The sequence below is a fragment of the Acipenser ruthenus genome, chromosome 32 (assembly GCF_902713425.1).
Source record: "Acipenser ruthenus chromosome 32, fAciRut3.2 maternal haplotype, whole genome shotgun sequence".
Lineage (NCBI taxonomy): Eukaryota > Metazoa > Chordata > Actinopteri > Acipenseriformes > Acipenseridae > Acipenser > Acipenser ruthenus.
In genome coordinates, this window is record NC_081220.1 from 5,917,218 (window position 1) to 5,944,935 (window position 27,718).

Consider the following 27,718-nt stretch of genomic DNA (forward strand, 5'->3'; position numbering starts at 1 on the left):
AAGGTATGTAGAAGTTCAACATCTTCTAAATCCTTCTCATTTTAAAGCTTGCTTCCTAAGATGCTTCTGTGCTTTCAGAGCCATGTATTGGACAACACCTATGTTATCTCTTACTCTATTGAACCAATGCTGGAGCATACCTGGCAAGATGGGCCTGAGAAGACCAAGTACACAGTACTTCATCCAATAACCACTCCTTTCATGCCTCGGCCTCCAGTTGTCACAAACGGTATGTAGAACTTGTCCACATGCAGTAAATCAAAGGGATTTGTTGCAGTGCTCCACTTCATAGCCTTCATTTAACTGCATGCTTTAATTTCAGACACTGTTCCTAAAGCCAGAGTGTTCAATGTGACCCTGGGGACATTCCTGCCTGATGTGGAGCTGGTCAAAATTATAGTTGGATCAGAGACGTTAACTGTGCCAGAAGCCAACCTAAAAGGTTACAATGTCCAGGAGCATGTCTTTCCCAATGGATCCAAGACCTACACTCTCCAGGTGCCATTTGAGGACCCCAATGTGAAGCAAAAGGTAACATCCCACCTGTTCAACCATCCAATTGCCCTTTGAAAATACTTGCTTCCTGTGGATGTGTTGCTTGCTGTCTGACATTGGGTTTAATCCTACAAACCCATGTTTCTTTCAGGTAACTCCTCCAGATACCAGAACCTACATTCTGCCCCTGACCTACTTGCTGAATATAGTGCCAGAGAATACACCCTTTACTCATCCTGCTGTAGTTGAAGCCATTCTCAAAGACATCAGTAAGTGCCTGACTGTTTGTGGTCTACAATTACCCTTTTCTGACCAATCCAGTCCATTGCCCTGACAACTGCTCTTCCTCTTGCAGTTCTACCTATAGTAACTGGCTACTGTGATGGTGCTGCATTCTATACCATGGTAACATATGGCAACATGGGTCGCAACTGGGTTCCTTTTGTGGGCTCAAGAGAACTTGGTGGAAGTCTGCTTGCCCTGTACAAGTATAATGCCAACGCTACCAATTTCTGGATGACTGTGCCATACAATTCAGTTGATGCCACATATGAAGTAAGTGATGGAGCTTTAATGTGTTTTTAGTTGTCTTGGGTTCAACACATTACTGACCTGATGTATTGTCTCTGTAGGTGATCAGTTCTTCAGGCATCAGAAGCAGACTTGACTTGACCTTGAAGGATATTGGGACCATGGTTGTGGTGGCTGACTTCTCACTGTCCTGCAGTTTCCCTACAAAGATGATTGGTAACTCTCCTGCAGACCAAGCATTTCTTTAGAATAGCTGTTTTTGAGATTGGCCAAAGGATGCATGAAGTGGTATTGAAGCTATAATCTGTTTCTTTAACCTGGATCCAAATGCTGTGTTTCAGATTGCTTCACCAATGGAACTATGGCAGCTCTTGCTGTGAAAGTGGAATCTGTCCCCAGCTTGTCTCCAAGTCAACTAACTCTAAGGGATCCTAGTTGCCGGCCTCTTCAGTCTGATGCTATCAATGCAGTTTTCTACTTCAATGTCAACTCCTGTGGCACCACTAGAAGGGTTAGTATTGACACATTTAAAACCATATTTTGAGGAGGTTCAACATATTGACAAGTTGGCCACAACACCCATGGATCAATCTGCAGAGCCATGGTGACTGGTGTTTCCATCAGCTGAATTACTTGCATGAAATGTGTACATCTGAAGGATGCCACCTTTGTATTGAACTGCTTGTCCAGTTGACAAAGGTGCTGCGACACATGACTCTTGGTTTATGGCATTGCATGTGCTGCCTATAGACCTTTTTGGGTCAATGGCAGTGAACTGGAAGGAGCGTACTAACTGGGGAAGATCCAGTGGTTAGTACGTAGGATGGGACTAAACTAGTACAAGAGTTGATACCAATTGCAGCTCAAGAGTCGCCAGCTGTGTATTCAAATGTATATTTGCAACAAATCCAAAATAACTGCTGTTGCCCTCTTAGCGGTTACTAAAACAATACCAAATTAGTCTAGCAGTTTCTGTAGACAGACTTGTGGTATCATACTAACTGTAACAAACATAAGGTCCCAAAAGTGTTCATAATCACTGCTTTTTATTTTTAAATTGTGAAATTGGTACAAAGTTAGTACACAGCTGGGGATGATCCTGAGTACCATATTAGCTAGTCTGCAACTTGGTATGCAGCTCCATACTAAATCTACAAGTTCATTGCAACCTGAGCCTTTTGTGATTCTCTTCCAGTTTGACAACAGCCTCCTGACTTATGAGAATGAAGTGCTGTTCACATCTTACCGGTAAGGATTGCAATCAAAGTGAGTATCCTTTGTGGTTGAGCCTGAAACTCTCTTAACCCCATCTCCTCTTTCCAGGTTGAGAGTTGCCTGTCACTATCTGGTCAATGACACCAAGGTAGTACAGTTCTTGTACCAGAATAATCCTGCACCTGTAGTCCAGCCTGGCTTGGGGGACCTTGCAGTCATCATGCAGCTTGCATTGGGTAGGACTGGGCAATTGAAATAATATAGATGCTCTAGTGTGTTTCCACCTATAAAATTCTCCCTTGCATCTCTGCAGATTCAACCTACAATGACTTCTATGGAGCTCGGGATTACCCTGTTGTGAAGTACTTGCGAAGACCCTTGTATTTTGAGGTAGAGCTCCTGTACAGCAGGGATCCACAGGCTGAATTGTTTTTGGAGAACTGCTGGGCAACCTATTCTGTTGACAGGAATAGCTCTCCAAAGTGGGATGTTGTTGTGGACAGGTAAGATGCAGGAATATGATATTGCTGCTACAAAACCTAGGAAATGGAGTTGTGGCTGATGTGCTCCTGACCTACTTTCTCTTTCTAGTTGTGAGAACTCTGCAGATGAGTACTTGACCATCTTTCACCCAGTCTCCAGCAATGCAAGAGTGCTGTTCCCTTCCCATCTGAAGAGGTTTGAAGTGAAAATGTTTTCCTTCACAAGCGGCCAGGATGCACTGAAAGGACAGGTAAAGTGGAGTGTTGGGATGGGGATCTTGTACCACAATGCATGGTTTGGATTGCTTTGCAAGCAGTAAATAGTCGCTGTTCTCAAATCTTTAGTGAGTTGGAATGAAAACATGTAACTGCACTTTTGCAAGAAACACTTATGATGCAATATATTTGTTTTTTCAATTCAGTAATCCTCATTGGATGATGGTACTGCCTGATCTATTGATGCTAGTTTTGCTTGACAAGGTGTGCTGTCTTTCAGATTTACTTCCACTGCGGTGTTGTGATATGTGATTCAACCCGGCCATCAGACAGCCTCTGTAGCAGACGGTGCATTCCAGGGAAACAGAGGCTTGGTAAGAGCTCTGTTTGAGAGGAGGGGACATTTTGCATGCTTTTTTGTCCATTTGTTTTGATGGACTCCTCCTAATTCCTCCTGTAGGTTGCAGTGCTGAAGGGATGGATGGTGGTGCAGTAAAGGTGTTTGTGTCTTCTGGCCCAATTGAGCTGAAGAGAGATGGATCCCTTCACTTTATGCCTAGAAGTGGTAATATGCATGATGTGAACACAATTGCAGTTCAAGTAAAATATAACTCCTTTATTCCTCTAATTATTTCTTTCTTCTCTTGCAGCCCAATTCAATGTGTGGTCCCTTCTGGGAGCTGCAATGGGTGTGTGTTCAGTGGTTATCTTTGTAGCTGGAGTTGTATCTTTCTGGAAACTGCCAAAAAGTGTGTATTGATAAATAAAAATCTTGCTTGTAAAAGCTTATTTTTTTTGTGCTTGACTAATTCTACACTATGTCAGAATGGCCATGTCAATGGGATTTCCTCCTCCTTGCTGTATCAAATGCTTTGATTTTCCCTGATCAGGCCATTCTCAATATGGTGTGTTACTCAAGGACCCTTCACTAATTCACTGTGTGAACCTGGGGGCAAAGACTTTCCTCCTCCATTGAGCTGTAACCCTATTTTTATATTGAACAGTAACAGGGCAATTACTATACCTTCAGATATTTAGCATGATAAAATTTAAGGAAGAAACCCCCCTTCATTTGTCCCTTTTATTAAATATGTATTAGGTAACAATTTTCATACATAAATTCTATTTCAGTATACAATTTATAGTGTCATGAACCAGGCTTCAACAAGAAACAAACTAGAGCCCCGCTTCACTGATTTAAGAATATATGTTTAACTGTTAATTATTTTGAAGCCTTGTGTGTAGAAATAGTAATGGAGGGGGAGGGGGGTTCATTTGAAAACAAAAGCTGGTGTAAAGTTAAAAGCTGTCCACCAAAGCCAGGCTTTTCCACTTTCCCTTAGGTTGGGCCCTTCTCCCTGACGGATTCTCTTGTCTTTTTTAAATTTACATTGTGGTGGCTTCATAAATGATTTTCCCACTTGTTGGTTTTTGTAGGCTAGGTATCCTCTACATTACGACTCATCATACAGTCACTGTGCTTCACATCACTTCCAGCTCTTAACTTCTAGAATAATTCCAGGTGTGTAAACTTCCCAATCTTCAGAATACAGTAAGCTTTTATTAACTTATATCCAATAATAAAACTAGTGGAAAATCCTTCCAATACAGCAATATGTTCCATACCAGGAACTCCTTTCAAAAGTACAAACTAATTGTCTTCAGTTGAACTGTATGTGTTGTTGCTCCTCCTCACTGTGTCATCTGTGTTCTTTAGTGTTTACTTTCCACACTGAGTTCTATAGTTCATTAGCTATAAAGAAAACTACCACTTGAGGGTGCAGTGCATAGAAAAGGAGCACATACCAATCCATAAACCATAATAATTACACATACCTAAATAAACTAAAATAAGAATACATTCCTGTGACGAGATGAAGTGATCCCCTGCTGTAAGCCATCCTCCCAGCGGGCTGTGAGCCAGCCTAGAAGGCCCCAACAGAGATGGTGTGACGTGGCAGTTATACCTTTGGGGCGGAAGTCCCGAAAGGACGGTCACCATCTTTGTTGAGGGCAACAACACGGAATGTCCTGTAATGTCCCAGAATTGGGAGGAGATTAAAATGCCAATTGCTGATTGGTGTTCTGCTGATTAGGGGGCGTTCCGCGGCACATAAAAAGGGGCCGTGTTGTAGCAGTCGAGGGTAGTATCTGAAAGCACAAAGGAGTGTGGGAGAGATACTGAGGGATAAAACCAAACAAATGCTCACTGACTTTTTTGACAGACATAAACAAACTAATTCAAAAGAGAGACAGCCAACCAGGAGGGTGGACACCAGAAAGGCAAGGACAGCCACCCAGAGTCTGGATAATTTTACTTTGTTGTTTGTTTTGTCTCTCCACATTTCAGTTAGCGTTTCTCTTTTGTTTGGACATTTTCTTTTGTTTGTTGTCCTGATTACCACTGTTTGCAGACACTAATAAAGGAAAAGAAAACAACTTGTGTCATATCATACCATTGTCTGGACTTGATTATTTTTACACCTCCACCCAACTCTGCATTCCGTGACAATTCCTTTTTTTAATAATCAAAATTCCAGTTCAGCTCCTACATACGTTTTTGCAAAAGCAATTATTTTTGCTAACATTTCAGGTTCTAAAATCACTATTTCCAGCAGTGCAGTTCCTTCCTGTCTGTATTGGTCATACTTTAGGGCCCATGGGAAGCCTGTGGCAGGCATGCATTCTGGTTACCATGTGACTCCTTGTTCATTGGGACAATTCAGGCTTTTCCAATTGCAATGCATTGTGGTACATTCTACACCTCTTGGTCACTGTTCACAGCAGGACTACACTTCCCACAATCTTTTGGCGTGTGAGTTGAAGAGCCTAAACTATCCCAGTGTGTTCTAGTGTGCATGAAGTCATATGGTAACTCTGCCTGTGAAGGCCTGTTTCAGAGTCCTGCCCCATGCAGTCTCCCTTATTTTGAAAGCTCAGTGCTGACAGGTATACATATTATAAAACACACACATGCAAAGAACAGAATTCTAGAAACAAACTTTATTATACAGTTCTGTGGGTGATCGTGTTCACAAAAACTAAGTATATTAAGTATTAATCCAAATACATGCAAAATATAAAACATTAATATATCTCTTACATTTTTGCTTAGTGTAGTTTGTATTACTCCCGTTAGATAAAAAGAAAATCGAATACAGTGGCTAATGCAGCCTCCATCGTTCAGCCACAAAACGGTAAAACTGCAAACAAACTACAATTCCCAGAATCCCGTACCAGTTTCTGTAGTCCCATGTGTGATGCCGTAGGTCTGGCTGCCTCTGAGTTGTGATTACACAGGCATAATCTACTTATTAGATTCCTTCTTGCTTTGACATGCTACTTTCAATATGCAAGTTTAGGGTGAAATTATCAACACTCCTTATATATACCTTGTTTTAGCATCACAAAAAAGTGCTACTTAACAACATGTTGTTCTCTTCATGTTTGAGTGTGTGAGTTATTGGAACTGAATTCACTACACTGGAAACCCCGTGTGTAGTACGGGGGGCTGTAATGTGTTTATATTATAAAGAGGACGGAGAGTTTGATGCAAGACTCGATCAGACACAGGCACATTCATATTATTAAACCTGCTATCAGACTCTCCGGCGTCGTCACTCTGAGTGCTCTTTGAAACAGACTGAGTTCGTATTTATATTCATGTTGGGTTAATCAGAGATGACTATCGGCGTCCCAGCTGTAGTACTACCGGAGATTTTAATTGCACAGTTTGTACCGCTCTGTGCAGCGCCGTCCCGTTTGTAACACGGTACGTGAACTGCATTCTGCTAAACAAAACATCACAACAGCAGCAGCATCGCCATCTACTGGACAAAACCCAGACATGCACGTTGAAACAATGATCCAGTTCAATATCTACAAAGACTAAACAAGAAACTATTAGCGAAGCCCCGAAAAAGAAAATATTATACAAAACGGTTTAAAATCAAATGTTTTAGATATGATTTAGATATTCGGGTTGGATACCTCGGAAGCCAGCGGAACTCCAGCGTTTCTCTGACAACCACTGATAACCACTCCCGTGATGATCGGCGCTGCCATGACAACCCATGACATCACCCGCACAAGTTACAACACGGCGAGTCATTTTTTGTAGCACAGTATTAACGTGTTATTGTTTTCACAAAATAACATCAATAAGATTATCAGATCACCTGCTAGTGTGTACTAAACAAAACCTCAAATATCAGTGAATTGATACAGAGACAAGCCGTGGCACCAGCAAGAGATACAAATGTATTTACTTATTTATTTGGTTAAACTTTAATCCAGCCTTACATTTTAACTTCTTGAAGTTACCACAGTGTGTCTGTGTATGAATTACTGACGAGTAATATTTGTGATTTGATTACTCTAGCAGATGAACTGATAATGTATGGATGTTATTTTGTGAAAACAATAGAATATTAAAAAAGAAATACAACATTTAATAAATAAATAAATAAATAATATACCAAACTGTAGCACATTTCTTTAGTCTTAATATCATAACAAATATACTTATTATAAATACGTATCACCTTTTATTTGTTGGAAAACGGTCTGGAACTTCTAGTAAAGTATTTTTTTTTTTAATACAGTGTTATTTGAGTTAAAATATTGTTTTCTTCAAAATTAAAATGCCAGCAACGGTGTGTTAATTTAACGAAGCGCCTAACGCCGCTCGGAACGTTCGCATTTTTAAATCCTAACGGTCTCTGCTTAGCTGAGTGGAATGTTCACGAGCCGGTTGCCTAGCAGCGTCTCCCCCTCCTTCTCTGCCCGCCCTCTCGCCCTCTCTCGTTGTACCAGCTAGGAGTTCAAATTTAGCTTCGTTATATCTGCGCAATTTTTTCCTAATTTTTACAGTTTATCTTATTAGGGGCTTCGTGTTTTTAAAATGGTTCAGGTGCAGTCCGGACAGACTGACTGGAGATCATTACAGTATACCGCACTGCGCTCAGCTTTGTGTGGCGGCTGATACACAAAATAATGAACGACTGTTAAATAAATCACATGTATTGCTTTTTAATGCTAAATATTTATCTGGTATTCTAAGTATTATCTACAATTAATAATTCAGCTATATTCATATTCATAATGTAATACAGTATTAAGACAGGGTCCAGTATTAGAAATAAATAAACACGCTTTAAGAGAAACAGCAGTGATGTTTATTGACCATTCCCATACATTCTCTATATGTTTCTACATTGTGGTTGCACAGGGACAAGGGACTCAGCGATGTTAAAAAAAAAGAAAATAGAGCCCACAATTAACCAATATAGAAAGGAAGGGGGAGAAATGTATTGCCTGTGTGCAGTACCTTACACTTTTCTCTATTAAATGTTATTTGAAATGTGTCTGCCCAGTTCTGAATGCTGTCTAGATCACTTTGAATGTCCTCTGCTGCTGCAACAGTGTTTGCCACTCCTCCTATTTGGAACTGGAAAAACAAGTAAAAAAGGAAGTTAGAAAGGCCAAGAGAGACAGATATAAATGAACATTGCTAAGGGGGCTAAAACCAATTCCAAAATGTTTTTCCGATATTATAACAGCAAGAGAACATTCAAAGAGGAGGTTAAATGTCTAAGAGATACAAATGGCAAAATCATAGATGAAAAAATAAAAAATAGCAAATATATTAAATGATTACTTTTCATAAGTTTTTACAAAGGAGGATACGGACAACATGCCCCACATGTCAACCTGTTCCTATCCAGTTTTAAATAACTTTAGCATAACAGAGGCAGAAGTGTTAAAGGGACTAGGAGCTCTTAAAATAAACAAATCCACTGGGCCGGATGAGATCCTCCCAATAGTACTCAAAGAAATGAAAGAAGTTATTTACAAACTGCTAACCGAGATCATGCAACAGTCTCTTGACACAGGGGTTGTACCGACAGACTGGAAAATTGCAAACGTAATACCGATCCACAAAAAGGGAGACAAAACCGAGCCAGGTAACTACAGACCAATAAGCCTGACTTCTATTATATGTAAACTTATGGAAACTGTAATAAGATCCAAAATGGAAAATTACCTATATGGTAAAAGTATCCTGGGAGACAGTCAGCATGGTTTTAGGAAAGGGAGATCGTGCCTAACTAACCTGCTTGAATTTTTTTGAGGATGCAACATCGACAATGGATAATTGCAAAGCATATGGCATGGTTTATTTAGATTTTCAGAAAGCTTTTGACAAAGTCCTGCATAAAAGATTAATTCTCAAATTGAATGCAGGTGGGATTCAAGGAAATGCATGCACATGGATTAGGGAGTGGTTAACATGTAGAAAACTGATTAGAGGAGAAAACTCAAAATGGAGCGAGGTAACCAGTGGTGTACCACAGGGATCAGTATTAAGTCCTCTGCTATTCCTAATCTACACTAAAGATTTAGATTCTGGTATAGTAAGCAAACTTGTTATTTACAACAACACAAAAATAGGAGAAGTGGCAAACACTGTTGCAGCAGCAAAGGTCATTCAAAATGATCTAGACAGCATTCAGAACTGGGCAAATACATGGCAACTGACATTTAATACAGAAAAGTGTAAGGTACTGTACGCAGGCAATAAAAATGTGCATTATAAATATCATAATATGACACCTATTGAAACACAAGTGCAGCGCTTAGAACACATATACAAATAGAACTAATCCACTCTTCTATTAAACTGTGAACTTAGTGTTTGATTGAATCCATCTCTGTGTTTGTATAGCCTGGAAACAGGCATCAGTGCCTTGCATAGCTGCACACACTGCCATCATTCACACTGACCACAAGAGGGAGCCAGAGCACCACTGCTGTTTATAATGTAATAACACAGTAATAAGACAACTGACATAGGCATCAGTTACCTCCCCAGTCAGCCCAGTTCTCCCATTGTTAACACAAAGCTCCTCACATCCAGTCATCTAAACACTACAGTGTGGTCTGTGTCTGTATATGAGCAATACTGAAATTGAAGAAGGAATTTATGAAAAATACCAAGGAGTTTATGTTGACTCAGAAATGTCTTCATCTAGACAATGTGGGGAAGCTATAAAAAGGCCAACAAGATGCTCGGATATATTGTGAGAAGTGTTGAATTTAAATCAAGGGAAGTAATGTTGAAACTTTACAATGCATTAGTAAGACCTCACCTAGAATATTGTGTTCATTTCTGGTCACCACATTACAAAAAGGATATTGCTGCTCTAGAAAGAGTGCAAAGAAGAGTGACCAAAATTATCCCGGGTTTAAAAGGCATGTTGTATGCAGACAGGCTAAAAGAATTAAATCAGTAATATTTTTGAAGCTGACACCCTGGGATCCTTCAAGAAGCTGCTTGATGAGATTCTGGGATCAATAAGCTACTAACAACCAAATAAGCAAGATGGGCTGAATGGCCTCCTCTCGTTTGTAAACTTTCTTATATTCTTATGTTCTAGAAGCGGGAGTATTTCAATGCTGTCCAAGCCCACTGACATTAATCGATAAACTTGACCTTGTTATAATACAAGTTAATACAGACAGCACAGTGAGTCTTTAGAGCAAGGTCAATTCTAGAACATCATGATAATACAATACACACATTTGTGATTTGTTTCCCCAGAGTTGGAGAGTAATTCATTAGTAGAAGTGAAAGATGAGAGATGGTCCAGGTTCAATAACCAGTTTAATGTAGGGAGCACACAGTAAAGTAAAAGCAGGGTTTGCCATAACGCCTCCAGCATCTCATCATGCCTCTTGGTTTACCCACAATATGCAAGTAACAATTGCCTGGGAAAGAGCAGCATGCTTCTGAACGGCTAAACAGATGACATTATAGAAACAATCAGGCACTTTCTCCTTTACTAAATATGCAATGCAGAAGAAAGAGGAAATACATGAATCCTCCCTGGCACTGTTAAGAGTTCTTTGTTGTCAATAAAGAGTGCTTTTTGAGTGATTTCAGTGGTGGCAGTATGACAAGAATACATGTCATGTGAAATAAACCAGTCCAAAACGAGACATTGATGCTAATAGTTGTATTGCTTAAAAAGCTTTACAGAAAGAGACAGGCTTTTACCCAGTTTCATGTAACAGCAGATAGTGTTGTTTTGGCAGGACAGCATTTATACTGGTCAACAGTTTGAGCATTTGTTGTCATGAATGCAAATAAAGAGATTTTAAAATAATTGAGAGATGAAGAAAATCTCTATATAAAAACAAATTTGTTGTCAGTCTGTGAACAAGGCCTGTCACAGGTCACTTGTGACATCACAGGGTGGCTGTGAGGAGCTGGGAGAAGAAAGGAGTCTACTGGTCAAACCTGACTCGGTGCAGTGATTATGAGCTGGGGCAAATCAATCAAGCACGCTATCCAAGTAACGCTTTGTATATGTGCCCATGTGGAGTTGTATTTCTATTCAAACATGTGTGAGCATGTGATCTCACTGAGAATCTGAGACTACATGTTAAATAAGGACACCTTTCCATACAATGTAAAAACCTGCTTCATGAGAGGCAGGGAATCACCCAATAGAAAAAATAATGTTGTCTCTATTATATATCCTTCAAGAGATTGACCAAATGCACAACAGGGAGCAGCTGTTTTAAACAAGCTGTGAATGGCCTGATAGAAATAAGTATGGGTCTGTAGCTGTGTGTGGGGAGAGGGACCAGAACAGAAAGGTTACAGTGATGCTATAAAAGAAGGTTGCTGGTGTGTTTAAGCTTTGCTTGCAGGTCTGCTGTCAGGTAAACTCCAGCACTGTGATCCCTGGGCGCTGCTGCTTCTCAGTAGTGCTGGCATCGCCTGCAGCGGTAGGTACGCCAGTCTGAAACCAATTGAAGACATTATCAGCAACCTGGGCAGAAAAGCTATTGTTCTGATCCATACAGAGCATTGCACAGCTAGGTAATGAGACTGTGGGGTGGTAATGGTCAGCACTGTCTAATAATATAGACAATCAGTGTCACACTGAGCTGCAGAATTGAACTCCCTCCCATGTGTAGATAGCATCCTCCACACTCTTTGTATTGCACTCCTTTGAATTACAAATTTGAAAAAAAAGCTTTGTGTAATTCAGCATGCAATTTCACAATTCCAAAGGGTATGGAATCAACTGCTAAACTGTGGAGCCACCACAACCTCTCAATACAATCCTATCAATAAAAAACACGGAAACCCTCTATACTAGTTCAAATGCCAAACATGCTTCTGAGGTTTTATTCAGAGCAATCCTAGATCAAAGCTCCTCTGTTTTGACCCCTGCTTTTATATTTTGTTTCACTGAAATGACAAAAGTTCCACAGGAGATTGAGGTCAGTGGACCCTTCTTCTCAACTCAAAGCCAACCCTGACATAATGACCTCCCACAGAGAACTACTGTACACACACCATAAAACAGCAGCAATCCCATTCATCAGATCTCCTGGGATTATTTGTGGAGTTGGTTACTCCGGCATGAGATCACACACATGTAATAAGTTTAAGTATACATTTCTTGATTGCAGGAGACAGGTTAGACTTTCCTCTTTCCAATAAGTTACGAATGACCTCAAATCGATCAATAGTTTGAGACAATGCAGTTGAAAGATGAATCATAAACTCATCTTGATATTTCCAGTTGAAGGATTATGATGGATGGCATCTGTTATAAAACTTATTCCAACAATTCTGTGTCTCTCTTGGAGTTCCATCCATATTTGACCTGGTCGACCTCATGTTCTAAACTGATATGGAATGACACTTGGTTTTCTATTTCAAATTGTTCTAATATATCCCTCAACCAATGTATACAGAAATAATAAGGCATACTCACAGCGAGCGCAGCGGTACCCATGATGGTAGTAGAAATAGTAGTGATAGTGATGAGCTACACAAAAAAAGAAAGAAAATTAGGAACAGTCTATTTTTAACGCAGAGCTTCTTAAACCCACTGTCTTCCACACTGTAGCCCAGAACTCAAACCCCTGAGCTACTCAGGGACAGTGGCCCATTGGTTAAAGAAAAGGGCTTGATACCAGGAGGTTCACATCCCGGCTCAGCCACTCACTCACTGTGTGTGACCCTGAGCAAGTCAAAACGTAAAACTGGAGTCCTATTGTAAGTGACTGCAGCAGCAGTTGTTGATGCATAGTACACCCCCTAGTCTCGAAGGCACTTTGGAGAAAAGCGACTGCTAAAAGACTAATGAATAAAAAAGTAATACTCAGATCCACAAGCATGCACATTGCCTTCCACTCTGCAGGGCACCACTTTCTCTAAACACTGAGCTATCAAACCCATTAACTCCTATACTACAGCCCAGCACGAACCACTAAACTGCTCAAACCCACTACCTTCCACACTGCAGCTCTGCACTCTAGTCACTGTGTCACTGAAGCCTCTCAGCAAAGCTACACTGATAAACAATTCATGCCCTGATTGAAAATAATAAATAAAACCCACTGATTGCTGCATAAAATAAAGCAGAATCCATTTACTTACCATAGTAGCATCTGTACCTTACTGTGAAAGATAAAAGTGATATATTGAGTTCAGTCCATTTGAAGTCACTGCAGTGGCTGCTTTATACAAGAATGGGGCCTCAGTAGTGTATTAGAGAGCTATATATTTCAAAGGAGTGTCTCTATTTGTACATTTCTATTACTGGCAAAATCCAAAGACAGGGCTCCTTCTTTATATCCCCTCCCACAGGATACAGAACACCTCACTATGTGTGTATGTATTAAATAAAGATGGCATTTCTTATTAAGAGCAGCTAATTCATACTATTATACAATAATACCCCATTCCATATTCTCAACATCAGCTGTAGGAGGCCCCATTGTTAACATGTATTCATTTCTTGTGACGTGCACAGTACATGTGTATTGTATTGTAGTGTACAGTCACATTTTTATTAAAATATCAGATTCACACTTACCACGAGCACAGATGCTATAATCTGGAAATGAAATAAACATACACCATTAAATACAATTTAAAAATATATATACAATTCATTTCTACATATTAATGTACCATAATAAAATAAAATACTTACAACAGTAAGCTGTTCCAAAGAAAAAGAAAAACAGAAACAGTGGTTATTGGATTTAATAGTTCACTTTATATTCATGTTTGAGTTCCATTTACTGGAATGTTTTCTGTTCCTCTGAGAATATCAGTTGATTTTGATAGCTGTTACAGGCTTAATGAAGACACCAAGGGGCACATTTCAAAGTGTTTCCTCCAGTCTGTCCAGAACTATGAAACCACTCCATGGTAGAATATGTTGTAATACTGAAGTGTTTCTCAATGTCTTCAATCAATTGACCTTCAGTCTACAATCCATGCAGTTCACCCAAACCAGGAGCCAGCTCCAGAGAGACACACACTTACTTCTGTAGTATCTTTTGGACAGGGCATCCTTCTTCACTACCATGGACTGTGTCAGGACCACTTCAGAATCCACTTCAGGAGACAGAAAGCACGTGAAGATCATTAAACAAACAGTAGGTTGCATCCCTTCTATTTAAACACAGACCATGTTGAGGAACTCTCCAAATTTGGATTAGGATTTCAATGTACATTAAAGAAGATTGCTGAACAGTAAGGAGCTTCAGATTTTATTTTGTTAGAGTGTGTGATACAATGTTTTCACCTGAGTTCAGGAGCTGCTCTTCAGTTCTAGTTGCCTGTCTTAGATATATGTACATAATGTAGGCTGGATCAGTCAAAGTGTCTTTATAGAAGAACCAGTGACTGGATCACGCTTCCTTCTGCTTTCAATTCACTGCTATACACTAGATGGTGATGGCACTTACTAACAGAAAGATATTTCAGTCTGCATTACATATGAAAAGAATCACACAGACTTATGCACAAAACAACTGTGGTCAACTATGAAAGGCGCTATATAAAATAAACATTGATTGATAAAAAGGTAAGGGAACAGGACAACCTTTTAGTCAAGTTATTATATCTCAGTTGGGCGATCCTTCTTACTGACATTTAAGGTGATCAATTAATACAATACGTCTTATTAAAGGTGCTGCATCAACACATTTAAATGCACATGTTAAATGCAAACAGGTGAAATATTTTCAAAGTGTATAACCCTCAAGCTTTGTGTTTTCCTCTTCCGCATCAGTGTGACAGACAGACAGACAGACAGAAACACACTCAACAGAAGAAGCTATAGGCCATCTGTACTCACTGTCAGCTCTTTTCTCCATCATATTGTCTCCTATCAGGTAAAACAGAAATAGGTTTATACACTTAGACGTACATTAGGAAACAGATCTGGGCACTTTGTGTTAGTGCCAGTAGAGAAACAGCAGCTAAATGTGCTCAGATTCACTGGGGTTTGGCCTTAAGTCTATCATCTGTAATTCACAATGTGTTCCTCTTGAAGGTTTAACGTTGTACCCACACACTACCCAGATGTGCTTTTCAAAAGGACTCACCCAACTCCCGCTCTCCTTTGAGTCCATCACTGTCCAGTTCAGCATCACTGTCACCTGAATCCTCTGCCTCTGGAACAGGGAGAAGAGAGCTTCATGAAGCAATGAAGGATTCCCTCGACTGCAGTGCACAGCTTCATAGGACACTCAACACAGGGAGGCAGAGAGTTCCCCATTACATTGCAATGCAGAGCTGTGAGGTTTAACCAGGAGATTTCTGGATATACAGTAGCCCTTGATGTTATGCATGATTAGCGATGATTAGTCAGGTTGAGTTTCTAAACAAATTGTGTGGTCTGTGCAGGACTGTGCTTTTTTGTCATTGCTTAACTTAAATCCTGCAAATAAGAAACTTTCTTTCTTTCTTTCTCTTTCTTTCTGTTTCTTTCTTTCTGTTTGTTTCTCTTTCTTTCTTTCTTTCTGTTTGTTTCTCTTTCTTTCTTTCTGTTTCTTTCTTTCTTTCTTTCTTTCTGTTTGTTTCTCTTTCTTTCATTCTTTCTTTTTTTCTTTCTTTCTGTTTGTTTCTCTTTCTTTGTTTCTTTGTTTCTTTGTTTCATTCTTTCTTTCTTTCTTTCTGTTTGTTTCTCTTTCTTTCTTTCTTTCTTTCTTTCTTTCTTTCTTTCCTTACCCAGCGCTCTCTTGTTCTCCAGTGCTCCTTCCTGAGTGTTGCTGAGATCTGTAAACACAAGCTGTGGTTACATTTTTAATGAGAGCAGTCCTGTGTTGTATCCAGTGCTATGAAAGGAATGACACCATGGAATGGAGAATGCAAACGGACCGATTAGCAAAACTGGGATTTTTTAAAATTTTATTAAGATTTTTGTATCTGTATTGAAAACATGTAATTATGGTCATAAAATTCTGCACTTTTGTTAATAACCGCAACAGTGTAGAATAGTTGAATTAATATTATATAAATAAACCACTTTAAAGTGCCACCTATTATATAAGGCAAGGAATTGTAATAAATCAACTTGCAGTAAACAGTTTGCATTTTTAATATCTCTTAAATAAATTATTATATTAAATCTGCTGTATAAAAAAGTGGTTTGAATATTAGCACAATAAATGAAAGAGCAGGTCTATATGTTTCAAGGATATGTATATTTTGTGAAAAAGGTAAATCAAACTGAATGAACATTTTAAAATCTAAGTGTATTTTATTCACACCCTGCAATGGTTTATTGAAGAGATGAGCAGGAGGCAAGATCGACTCGAAGGGAAATTTCAAATGCAAACCTTGATTTGTTTTTTCCCCCCCGATATATTTAAATATTTACTGTTTATGACTGTTTCATTTCTAATAAGTTCTTATAAATGATAAGAAACTATGAGTTGATTTGGCTATTCACGTGTATAAGCCACAGCTGCATTTTACAGTACCAGGGAATCCTTCTGGTCTGAAGCAGCCTCTTAATAAGGGGTCCCCATGGTGGGAGGTGGTTGATGCAACACATGGGAGTTTTCAAGTTCTTTAAATGCTGTGTCTTATTCTAGTGGAGTACAGGCTCATTAAATCAATCCCCAAACCTCAAACCTCTGTGTTGAGAAAATTGGATTGAGTTCTGGAAGAATGGATCTTACCCAGTTCTCTCTTGCTGGCCTGGTAATCATCATCTCCCAGCTCTTCAGAGTCCTCAAGGAGGCTCCTTGCATCTGCACACAGAGGAAATGGAGGGGGTGGAATCATTCTTTTAAATGGCAATGTACAAATTAAGAACAAAGAAGGATATTCTTATGGTAAGTTGATTATTCAATGATGCAGCATTGAGGAAAAGCCTGCCTTCTCTACTGTGTTATCTCATGGAAGACTGTCTGCTATCTCCCTACCCTTCTGTTATTCTGATGAAAGTCAGTCAATGCCATCTCTTCCCCCATTTATTTTAGGTTGAAGGCAATCAATGCAATCCCTCCCTCCCTCCCCATGTTACTCAGGAGAAAGGCAGTCTTACCAGCCCCTGACAGAAGACATGCTGTCAGGACCGAGAGGAGAATGGCTCTTGTAGTCCAGGGTTTCATCTTGACAAGGTGCTGATGCTGCTTTTCCACTCTTCAGCTGCTCTGGTCCCTCCAACCTGCTCTGTTTTATACCCTCTCCCAGGCAAATGCACTCCTTCACCACTAAACCCTCATCAAGGACCCTTTCTTTCTCTACACTGTGATACTGTGTGATGCTCTCCTCTTCCAAATTTCCATACTTCACTTGAAAACTATTTCCTCTATACCCTATGATCCAAATCTATTGACACAGTGTCAGTGATCTCCATTGTTCTCTTAACACAGAGCAGGATCAGTGCTGGGTTCAGCAGGTGCAGACAGGTGGCCCCATATACAGTATTAAAGGCAATAGAATGATTAGTTATCAGTCATGCAAAATGAAGCATTCTCTGGAATTTCATATCTACAGTACAGTACTGCAAACACCTGGCTCACAAACATGTTCATTATACCAGGTGTTGTGGTTGAGCTGCTTCTTTCATGAGCAAATCAGTCAGCTGCTGTACGGTGTGGAGTGCATGTTTCTTATTGAAACATTTCACAAATGTATTACCAAGTCTCTTTTTAGAAGGAAAAAAGTAGGATTGAAATACACAGTGGGTGTGAGAGAAAGACCTTGGTGTTGTGATAGACTCATTTCTACCAGCAACAGGGATGCAATCATAAAGGTGAAGACTAATCCCGTGGCTTAAAGGAACGAGCTGTGAAGAGGGTACTGAATTTGTTTAGCTTGAACACAGAACAATTAGGCGGACTTGACTGAAGTCTTTAAAAACTTGAAAGGTGTTGACAAAGTTAACCCAAACTAATACCTCAAGCATAGCACTGACACCAGGGTCAGAGGGCACTGTTGGAAATTAAGTGTGGATAGCCATAAGACAGAGGGTAGGAGACACCTTCTCACAGAGTGTGGTGAGGGGATGGAATGGGTTACCAAGTCATGTTGTTAGGGCTGGGATCCTTTAAGACCCGACTTAACAGGTTTGAGATCAATCAGCTGCTGCACTGATGGGCTGAATGTCCTCCCTGGTTCTGTGTTCTGAATTCTGGATCTCCAGTGTGCTGGCATTGATTGGTAACTCCTCTCCAGAGTCAGTTGTTTTCCTTGTACACTCAACCAACCCTAAATATGCTGAGAGAACAGTTGAACAGAGAACAAAAAAAGACTAGAGGAGAAGGAGAAGCTTTTAAAAAGTTGGAGTTAACTATAGTCACTCTTTTAAGCACAGCAGAGAGACCAGGACTAGAGTACAAAGTTATAAACTGAGTGGAGACAGACTTAGGACAGAGGTTAGGAGACACATCTTCTCACAGTAAGTTACTTAACCTCCTTGTGCTCCGTCCTTCGGATGAGATGTAAAACCGAGGTCCTATTGGAAGTGACTCTGCAGCAGATATTGTTGGTGTATAGTTCATTCCCTAGTCTGTGTAGTTGCTTTGGATAACAGCGTCTGCTAATTGACACATTTATTATTACACCCAGAGTCAAAAAGGGCTCGGGTTGACGTGCTCCTCCGACTGGGCAACATCACTTGCAGTGGAGTTAACAGACAATCAACAGACAAGGGAACTGAATCTATTTTGCCTGGAACAAAGAAGGATTAGAGAAGACACTTCTCACAGAGTTGGGAGTGTTTGAAATGGGTCACTAGAATGGTGCTGCTGCAGAGTCATTAGGATGTCTTTAAAAGCCAACTAGATGAAAGCCAGGGATCAGTCAGCTACTAGAAAAGTATTGATGCATTAAATTCCCTGATTTTGTTCATAACTTTTCTTATATTATTAAATCAATGCCCTATTGTAAGTGACTCTGCATATAATGCACAGTTCACAGCCTACCTCTGTAAAGCACTGTGAGATGGTGGTCCACTATGAAAGGTGCTATATAAAAATAAAGATATTATTATTATATTATTACAAGCTAAAAAGATTATTATTTATTTATTTCTTAGCAGACACCCTTATCCGTCTTACAACATTTGGAATTCAAAGAGAAAGAATAAATATGGTGTTTAACTTGTAATGCAATATATGAACATGTGAGCCTCCACACCTTGCATTACACTCAAATGCAGGTGCATAAGCTTCTATATGAAACCAAAGGAGTAACTGCACCTGCACAGAAAACAGCACATACTCAAGTATAAGCGCATGCGTCAATTCCTAGTGAGTATACGGTAATAAAACTAAACCTGATCTCACTGCTAAACATTACTACAGTACTAGCTTCAATAGTTCCTTTAAACAAACCACTCCCAATTCCAACAATATGTCATTATTAGTACATAAATATGTTACTTTTTAATTAACCAACCATTAAGAACACAATGAACAATGTTTGATAGTTTTAATGAGCTCGTTGCTAACAGTTACTAGACTAAACAAGCAGCACTTCAAATGAAGCGTGACCACTGCTCCCACTGAACACCTGATTGTGCATTTCAAAGGAACTTTGATGGATATCACATCACTGATGTATGTGCTGAAATATGGAAATATAAAAAGCAAATGTGTCACCAGTAGTTCAATTGATTTGTGAGTAATGACTTCTTTCTTGCCACCCATCCATACAGGCCAGCTTTGTGTAGGGACCGGCTTATTGTTGATGTGTGAATGCTGACTCCCACCTTAGACACAGAACTTTGCAGATCTCTCAAGGTCATTGGTGGCTTCAGTGACATCCCGAACCAGTTTCCTGCTTGTCCAGCTGCTCAGTTTGGGAGGGCGACCTGATCTGGGTAGTGTCTGGGTGGTATGATGCATCTTCCACTTCTTAATGATGGCCTTCACTGTGCTGAGAGGGATAATCAGAGCCTTTGAAATGTTCTTGTACCCTTCTCTGTGCCTCTCTACCACTTTATCCCTGACTTGTTTCGAAAGCTCCTTGGTCTTCATGGTTGCTTTGTTGGTTCACTATGTGAGTTGCAGCTTGAAAGTCTTTATATGCCTGAATGTAATTATCTACAAGTTAAACCACTTTGAGTACATACAGGCTAAAACTATTTCACTAATTTTGTGACCTTTAACTTTATCAATGTGGAGAAGTTTGTGTAGATTCTACATGTAAAGTCTAATTTGAAAGCGTCGTGGAGTACGCTCAGGTGCCAACAAAATGTGAAAACTTTGCAGGGGGGTGAATACTTCTGCAAACCACTGGAATTGCTTAATAAAAATGTCTTGTGCAAAATGCTTTTTCGGGTTCCCATTCGCTCAGTTTATTTTACTTGAGAAAACCCGGCTTTCATCAGACGTCATGCAAATGAAGGGGAAAGGTGGGGGTTGCTATATAAATTAGCCATGTGTAAAGTTCTTGTGCTGTTTTCACAGATGGCTCATGAAAATGTTGTTTCCATGCACAGAGAACTGGTACACGAGAGAATCTAAGCTGATGTAATAAAGCTGTGATTTCTAAATACCTCGTGCCTGTTTTTTTAATAGTCCCCCAGAGAGAGAGAGGGGAGTATTCAACACATCGGGAGCAGAAATCACCTCGTTAAGAAGCAATGGTATGCAGCCCATTAAAGTGCTAAAAGGTCTCTGGCGCACCCTGCTGGAAACAGTATTGATTTTCCACTTCAAGCTGCCCGTATGATAAGAGTGGTATACTGTGCTGCATCTTGAGGTACCACAGATTCACCATGGTATCAGGGAAGATTCCACACAACACACTGCAAGAGGCTGAGCAATGCAGGAGGAAAAAAAGAGAAACTTGCACTCATAATAACAATCTATTTAATATATTACTAATGTGATGTAACACAATCAGAATGCTCAACAACATGATGAACACAGATTTTGGTGAGTTTTTGATCTGAACAGATTGTGATTAGGGGTGACCCTATTTATCAAGCAAGTTTATTCTTTTGTTTTCAGTTAATATTTCTGTATTTAGTCGAATGCACTCCTGTTGTTTAGGTGTCCCCAGGTGTCTGCATTTCTGAGAATGTTCTCAAGTCCTGTAAGAGCCTGCAATTGACTTAACGTCTTCACACTAAGTGCAGGGATAGGATTACACATATGTGTGAATGTTATGGTGTCTTGTGCAGTTTCCTAACTGACTGAATCTCTTCCCACAAACAGCACAGTGATAAGGTTTCTCTCCTGTGTGAATGCGCTGGTGCCTTTTAAGGGATCCTAAGTCACTGAATATCTTCCCACACTCAGAACAGTGATAAGGTTTCTCTCCTGTGTGAATGCGCTGGTGGATTTTAAGGTTTCCTAAGTTACTTAATCTCTTCCCACACTCAGTACAGTGATAAGGGTTCTCTCCTATGTGAACGCGCTGGTGTGAATGAAGATTTCCTAACTGTGTAAAACTCTTATCACTGGTCTGTATGTGAGAAGGTTTCTCTCCTGTGTGAACGCGCTGGTGTCTTTTAAGCAGTGATATATGATTGAAACTCTTCCCACAATCAGCCCAGGAACATGGAGTCCCTCCTGTGGGATTTCCATTGTGAGTTTTAGGAACATCTAATTGACAGGAACTCTTCCCACCTTTAATAGAATGAGGTAAGGTCTTCAAGTTGCCCTGGGTTTCAGAATTGTTAAAACATACAGAATGTGCCGTCTCTGTACTCTCCACAGTAAGTGGGTGTCTGTCTTGTAAAGAAGGGATTGTAACTGAGTGAGTTCTCAATGTCTTCACATTTTCTTCTTGGGGTGTTGTTTTTCTGTGTTTCTTGCACTGTGGTTTGCCTCTAGAAGCATTTTTGCACTGGGGTGATAGAGTGGAGTCGTGTTCTCCTTCATCTACTTTAGAAGCTAAAGAAAGAAAGAGAAGAGAGACAAAGGTTATTGTACAGCATTCTTCCACATGCACTGTTCTGAACACAAGTGAATGAGCAGTTCAGTGATTGGTTGCTTGAGATGAGGTGGATTCATTCACCAGTTAGTGTCCCGCAAGTTTCAGTCACAGCAAAAATGATGTCAACATGTCAGCCAAGTGGAAAATGAAAAACATGCTTTTTTTAATGTTTAAAATGGAATATTTTAAATCGAGCCAACAGAGCATCATGAAAAATCCTATTTAGTACCTGCATTTTGATAGTACTGCAATGTATCCAATATTTAATTTGTTTTTTGATAATTAATAATTAATATAGAAATTATCTGTTGAGCTGGTCTGCTGTACAGAACACCTCCACACACATACTTACTGTACTGTGACAATAATAAACACAGCAATGCTTACTGTGAGACACACAAAAGTGAAATGTGGCATTGCGAGCAAACATTACAGTCCTCGGGATAGTTGCAGTGAGATGAGCGTTTAAAAATTATACTGTATTTGCATAAAGTGTAAGAAATAAAATAAGACTCATGTTGGTGATCCTGCTGCATACATTCTCCACAGAAATTCTCTACTGAAATGTTTCTTCTGGTGATGCTGAGCAACCCGACTGGATTTGACATCACCCAGTGATGGGACATGTGATCCCTGCAGCTCTGTAAAGCTGTGGGAGCAGAACTGCAAACAGCCTACCAGGAATAAGGAAAGGCAAAGATCTAACACAGGGGTGTCCATCCAGACACAGGAGTATCACTTTATATAACTGAACCTGTTCAATGTGGAGTGGAATGGCCTCCAGGAGCGTGATTGGACACCGCTGATCTCACAGCATTCTAAAGAGGCGTGGCAGTGGCTGCACATCTAGCAGGTGCCTCAGAAGCAAGCACAGTGATGTCCTTGTTGACATAGTGGTTGGGCAGCTCCCCTTGGTTAAAATATGAATCTCAAGCACACTGCTGGTGTTCAGTACCAGGTTCTGCAGGATGAACAGGCAGCTCAATGCTGCTTGTTTTGTAGGATTACCTCTAAATCCCAGTTCACATTCAGATGGAGAGTCATCACACAGGTTGGATCCCAGCTTGTTGTTCTCCTCAAGTGTACAGACATGATTTTCAAGAGGAAGTTACTCTGCGATGGGGACACATTCCTGCTCTATGAATTCCTCTTTAATAGGAACACATTCCTGTTGAGGGACCTCTTCATCTTTAACACATGCCAGCTCTGTAACCTGCATTAGACTTGCACAGCACTCCTGCTTCTATCTTTGGCCCTTCCTGTGCTTCAGATTCAGGGATAGCGTGGCTCTCTTTGGGATCTGTGGGAAACAAAACTGTATACAATTAGATCTCTTACTTACCAGCTAGGTTTGTTAGTTGCTTTGATCAGGGATTTAAAGTTACTGTTCCTCAGTTATTTCGTATAGGGGTGAGCCGGTATAATAGTTTGGTGGTTTAGGTACATGATGGCATTGATACCATTCCTGTTATTCTACATTGCAATTATTGGTTAACGCTGTGTTTGTGTTCCTATGAACAAAGCGAAGGAAAAGGCATTTTCTTATGAACATCTTTTTATTCTACGTCCTGTACAAGACTCAGTGCTGCTGGTCTTTCTCACCTCCTGTAGCCTCACACTGGAGCATTGCATCCACTTCTACCTCCCTGTCAATCACCATCATGACCGCCGTTCTGCCTTTGCATTGTTCTAATGCAAACATCCATTTATCTGCTGCAAACATGCTTAGAAACCAAGCCAGGAGACTTGCAGTCTTAGCAAAGTGTCTGGGGAATGTCTTTTTGTTACCTGATCCTGTATTGTGAGAACGGTTTTGAAGGAAACGGTCAACGCAGAATACAAGCTTCAATGTGTCAAATACAATGAGCAGACAAGCGACTGCAGCAGGATAGCCTGCTTATTCTCAAAGCAGTTTCATTTAAACAGGTGTTACACAACTCAAACTTTTTCAAGTGCAGCAATATGTTTTTTGTACAAACTCCACCTGTGTAATAATCATTAGGAACAACATTGGAAGCTTACTTGTGCAATGTCAGGTGACCTGTAGATATAAATCCAATAACATCCCTTGTAGTATTAAAATACATTTGTAATGGTGTGGCTCTCCCTATTGTATGTATCCCGTGCAAACTCATCTCTGCTCTTAAATAATAACCTGTATTAGTAAATGTTTATAAGCAATATGTGCGACCGTTTCCTAATTCTGCTTACCATCAGCTGAACAAAGTACTTTATTTAGAGACTCAATCTAGAGATTCAATAAAATGATACAATTCAGTTGACACCTTACTGTGTTGTATTTACTTCCTCCAACTTCAACCCTTAATTGAACTTGTGGAACCACTCGGGTCCAAAATCTTACAGCGGATTGGTGCAGGCAGGGTGCTGCTGCCGCCCCCTTTATTCACACAGTGAGGTCTGGAAAGATCGTGTAAATGTGTGTGTGTGAAACAAGAAGAAAACAGGACTAAAGCAAAAGAACGAGCAGCGAATGAGCCGCGACTGTACCAAAGACAAACTCAACAGCACTGGAGCGGAATACAATGAAACCATTTATCTAACAATAGATTCGCAGTCAAACAGTTCAATGAAACACTGAAACCAGATGTGCTGCTGCCTGTATGTTGATATTAAATCACAAATCATTATTCTAACCCTCTGCAATATGGTCTGTGACTGTCTCAGTGGGACTCTATACAAGACATCACTTTACCAGAAGGATACCATTGAAGCCTCTTAAATTAGACTGGTTAAGATTTACCAATCTAGTACTTTATTAATTTCTAGACTACCTATTTAAATATATAAAATAATACAATGCCTTGATTAGACTCCTTCTAGCCAATATTAGGACAGAACTGTGTTATTAACAACGCTTATAATAATCAAACACTTTAAAACGTGTCCGAAGAGAAATTCTAACCAAGATCTTTCCAACAGAAGGTAGTTTGAGGTGCTGGATTGACCAAGCAATACCACACAATAAAATCAATCTTACCTTGAAATATTAAAGGTTGTTTAATGTCTGCATCTGCAGCGTTTATACACCCTCGCACAGCTTTCAGCTCGCTCTCTGATATTTCCAATCTCAGCTTCAGACTTTCATTCTCTTTCTCCTTTTTGTTCCATTTCCACTCTGAATTCAGTGAATTTGCTGCCGACAGCTTTAGTAATCGCGCACAAGACGGTGTGTAGAGCCGCTTTCACTGCGTGCTCGATGGTAGAGGCGAGCTCGTCTTGAAAGAGCGACACGGACACACTGACGCGTCCATCTTCACTGGTTTGAGTTTCACACTGGTCTAGCGGAATCCTCTTTTCAATCAGAAACACCGCGGTTTTTATTTAGTAATATTTATTTTTTACTGTAGCCTTCCCATTCAAATATATTCATCACTTCTTCTGGTGTGATAAAGAAAGAACACAAACAACAGGCTTTGCAAGGAGTAACTTTCCTTTGGTCTTTCAGAATCGCGCAGAGCTCTGCTGGAGCTTCAACGCGTTTGTTTCTCAGTAAATCATCTCATTGAAAAGCTCGACTTGTCTGTAGCTGCGACTGACGCGCTCCGCTCTGTGTGTGAAATTCAACACAGAAAAGGGATGCTTTCCTTTTCACGGAACTCTGTGCAGGTGATAAACAAACACAAAAATCACTAATTATTAGAAAACATTTCATCCCAGCCTAAATATTTTAAACAGCAGGAGACAGCGTGTTGTAAAATCATCACTGACTGCAGCCACCTCTCCACACATGAACAAAACAAACCTCTCTATTTCCTGTACTGAAATGAAAGCGTCACTAGCAGAAGGCGGGCCTGGTTGGAGTCATCGCGTATTATTGGCTGTAGAAACACTCTATCCCCAGCATGTGAGTCTGATTGGCTGTAAAAACACTCTATCCCCAGCATGTGAGCCTGATTGGCTGTAGAAACACTCTATCCCCAGCACGTGAGCCTGATTGGCTGGCCTCCCTGTCGAGGCGGTTATCAAACTGGATGTCAGAGTTCGCCCTGTTGGCTCTTTCTGCGCTGTGTTCAATGCGATGCATTCAGGCGCGTTAAGTAAGTGAGCCGCTCAGAAAGCACACGGAGCTGAATTTAAATGACTTAACGCTCTGCTACAGGAGAGCGCTGAGCGACTTTTAAAAATGGAGAATAATAATGATTTGCTTGTTTGTGTTTCTGAGGTGATGGTTGATGAAATGGCCCCGTGTGAAGTTACTGTCCCCTGCTGGACCTCGCTGAGTTCGGCGCTCTGTTTGGACTGAACCTCATATCTGTCTGTGTTTAATACCGACAATACCGACGTTAATAATGAACATTATGAATAATATTAATACTACAAGCCTAATAATAATACATTATTAACTATAAAACAGCTCTACATTTAAAAAGAAAAATGAAATTAAATGATACAAATTCGAAAACAACCCTTTTTACATTATTGTCTACATGCATCATCTCAAATAATTACAGTGTCATTTATCAGACCCTTCGGCGTTGTCTTTTGAAAAATTAAACCTGCCAGACCGAACGCAGGCTAACATTCAATCAGTCAATCAATCTATTAATCATATATATTTTCTATAGCGCCCGATATGCGCTTCACAAAATCTACTTAAAAACAACAAAATATCTAATTGTAAGGCTGGTCGAACAAAATAAGTCTTCAGTGTAATTTTAAACAAAGAGCGCTTTCCACGATTTAAGATGCTTTAGAGAGACAGAATATTGGAATTGGCAGCCGAAACTGGGGGATAAAACTACCTGTGATCAAAGTGGGCAGAAAAGTTGCATACTTTGCATACCGTATTTGGGAGAAAAGAAAACGGATCATCTCTGATTTGCAACGTTTCCATGGTTCGGCCCGGCCGCTGCCGTGTGACTGGTTAAAACGATGTTCAGTTTTTTTTTTTTTCTGCTGCTTGGTAATTCAGTCATGAGACAGCTGTAGCAGAGTGGCGCAGCGGAAGCGTGCTGGGCCCATAACCCAGAGGTCGATGGATCGAAACCATCCTCTGCAAGCTTGTTTTTCTTCTTTTAGCAAAGTAGTTTTTTTAAATATTAACTGAAGCAATTAATTAATATTACATATCGTAATCAAGGATGATATAATGCGCAAAGATACTTGTCTCATAAGAGCTGAAATAAATTATAGCGCTTTGATATTGTTACTAACGGATTGTTTAGAAATGTACGTAAGAATATTACAACTATTCTAAAAAAGAATGTTATCTCGAAAAAGGAGGCTTGACAAGCCGAAATTGCTCAGCTGGGAGAGCGTTAGACTGAAGATCTAAAGGTCCCTGGTTCGATCCCGGGTTTCGGCAAACAACAAGACGATATTGGTTTTGTATTATTTTGAACTAAAAAAACAGAGCACATTCATTCTTCAGCGTAATTGGATGAAATAACAGCGTATCAGAGTGCCATTTTCTAATGTGATTAAGAAATGCAAAAAACATCGTCCCTGGGTGGGCTTGAACCACCAACCTTTCGGTTAACAGCCGAACGCGCTAACCGATTGCGCCACAGAGACCAACTTGTTAAGCAGC

General features: G+C 40.1%; 2 long non-coding RNA genes and 2 other non-coding genes across 4 annotated transcripts; 2 read left to right on the plus strand and 2 right to left on the minus strand.

Annotated features, from left to right (window-relative positions):
- The first annotated feature begins 3,406 nt into the window (after positions 1-3,406).
- Positions 3,407-3,728, plus strand: LOC131703042 (uncharacterized). The gene is made up of 2 exons (XR_009309661.1): positions 3,407-3,504; positions 3,590-3,728. It is a non-coding gene; the product is annotated as an uncharacterized LOC131703042 (long non-coding RNA).
- A 6,920-nt stretch (positions 3,729-10,648) lies between these two features.
- On the minus strand, positions 10,649-13,864 carry LOC131703044 (uncharacterized). Its single transcript, XR_009309663.1, has 4 exons — positions 13,844-13,864; positions 13,405-13,425; positions 12,737-12,790; positions 10,649-11,749 (listed from the first exon to the last, which is right to left on the minus strand). It is a non-coding gene; the product is annotated as an uncharacterized LOC131703044 (long non-coding RNA).
- A 13,556-nt stretch (positions 13,865-27,420) lies between these two features.
- trnaf-gaa (transfer RNA phenylalanine (anticodon GAA)) lies at positions 27,421-27,493 on the plus strand. Its single transcript has one exon. It is a non-coding gene; the product is annotated as a tRNA-Phe (tRNA).
- Positions 27,494-27,628: 135 nt separating this feature from the next.
- trnan-guu (transfer RNA asparagine (anticodon GUU)) lies at positions 27,629-27,702 on the minus strand. The gene has a single exon. It is a non-coding gene; the product is annotated as a tRNA-Asn (tRNA).
- Positions 27,703-27,718: the final 16 nt, after the last annotated feature.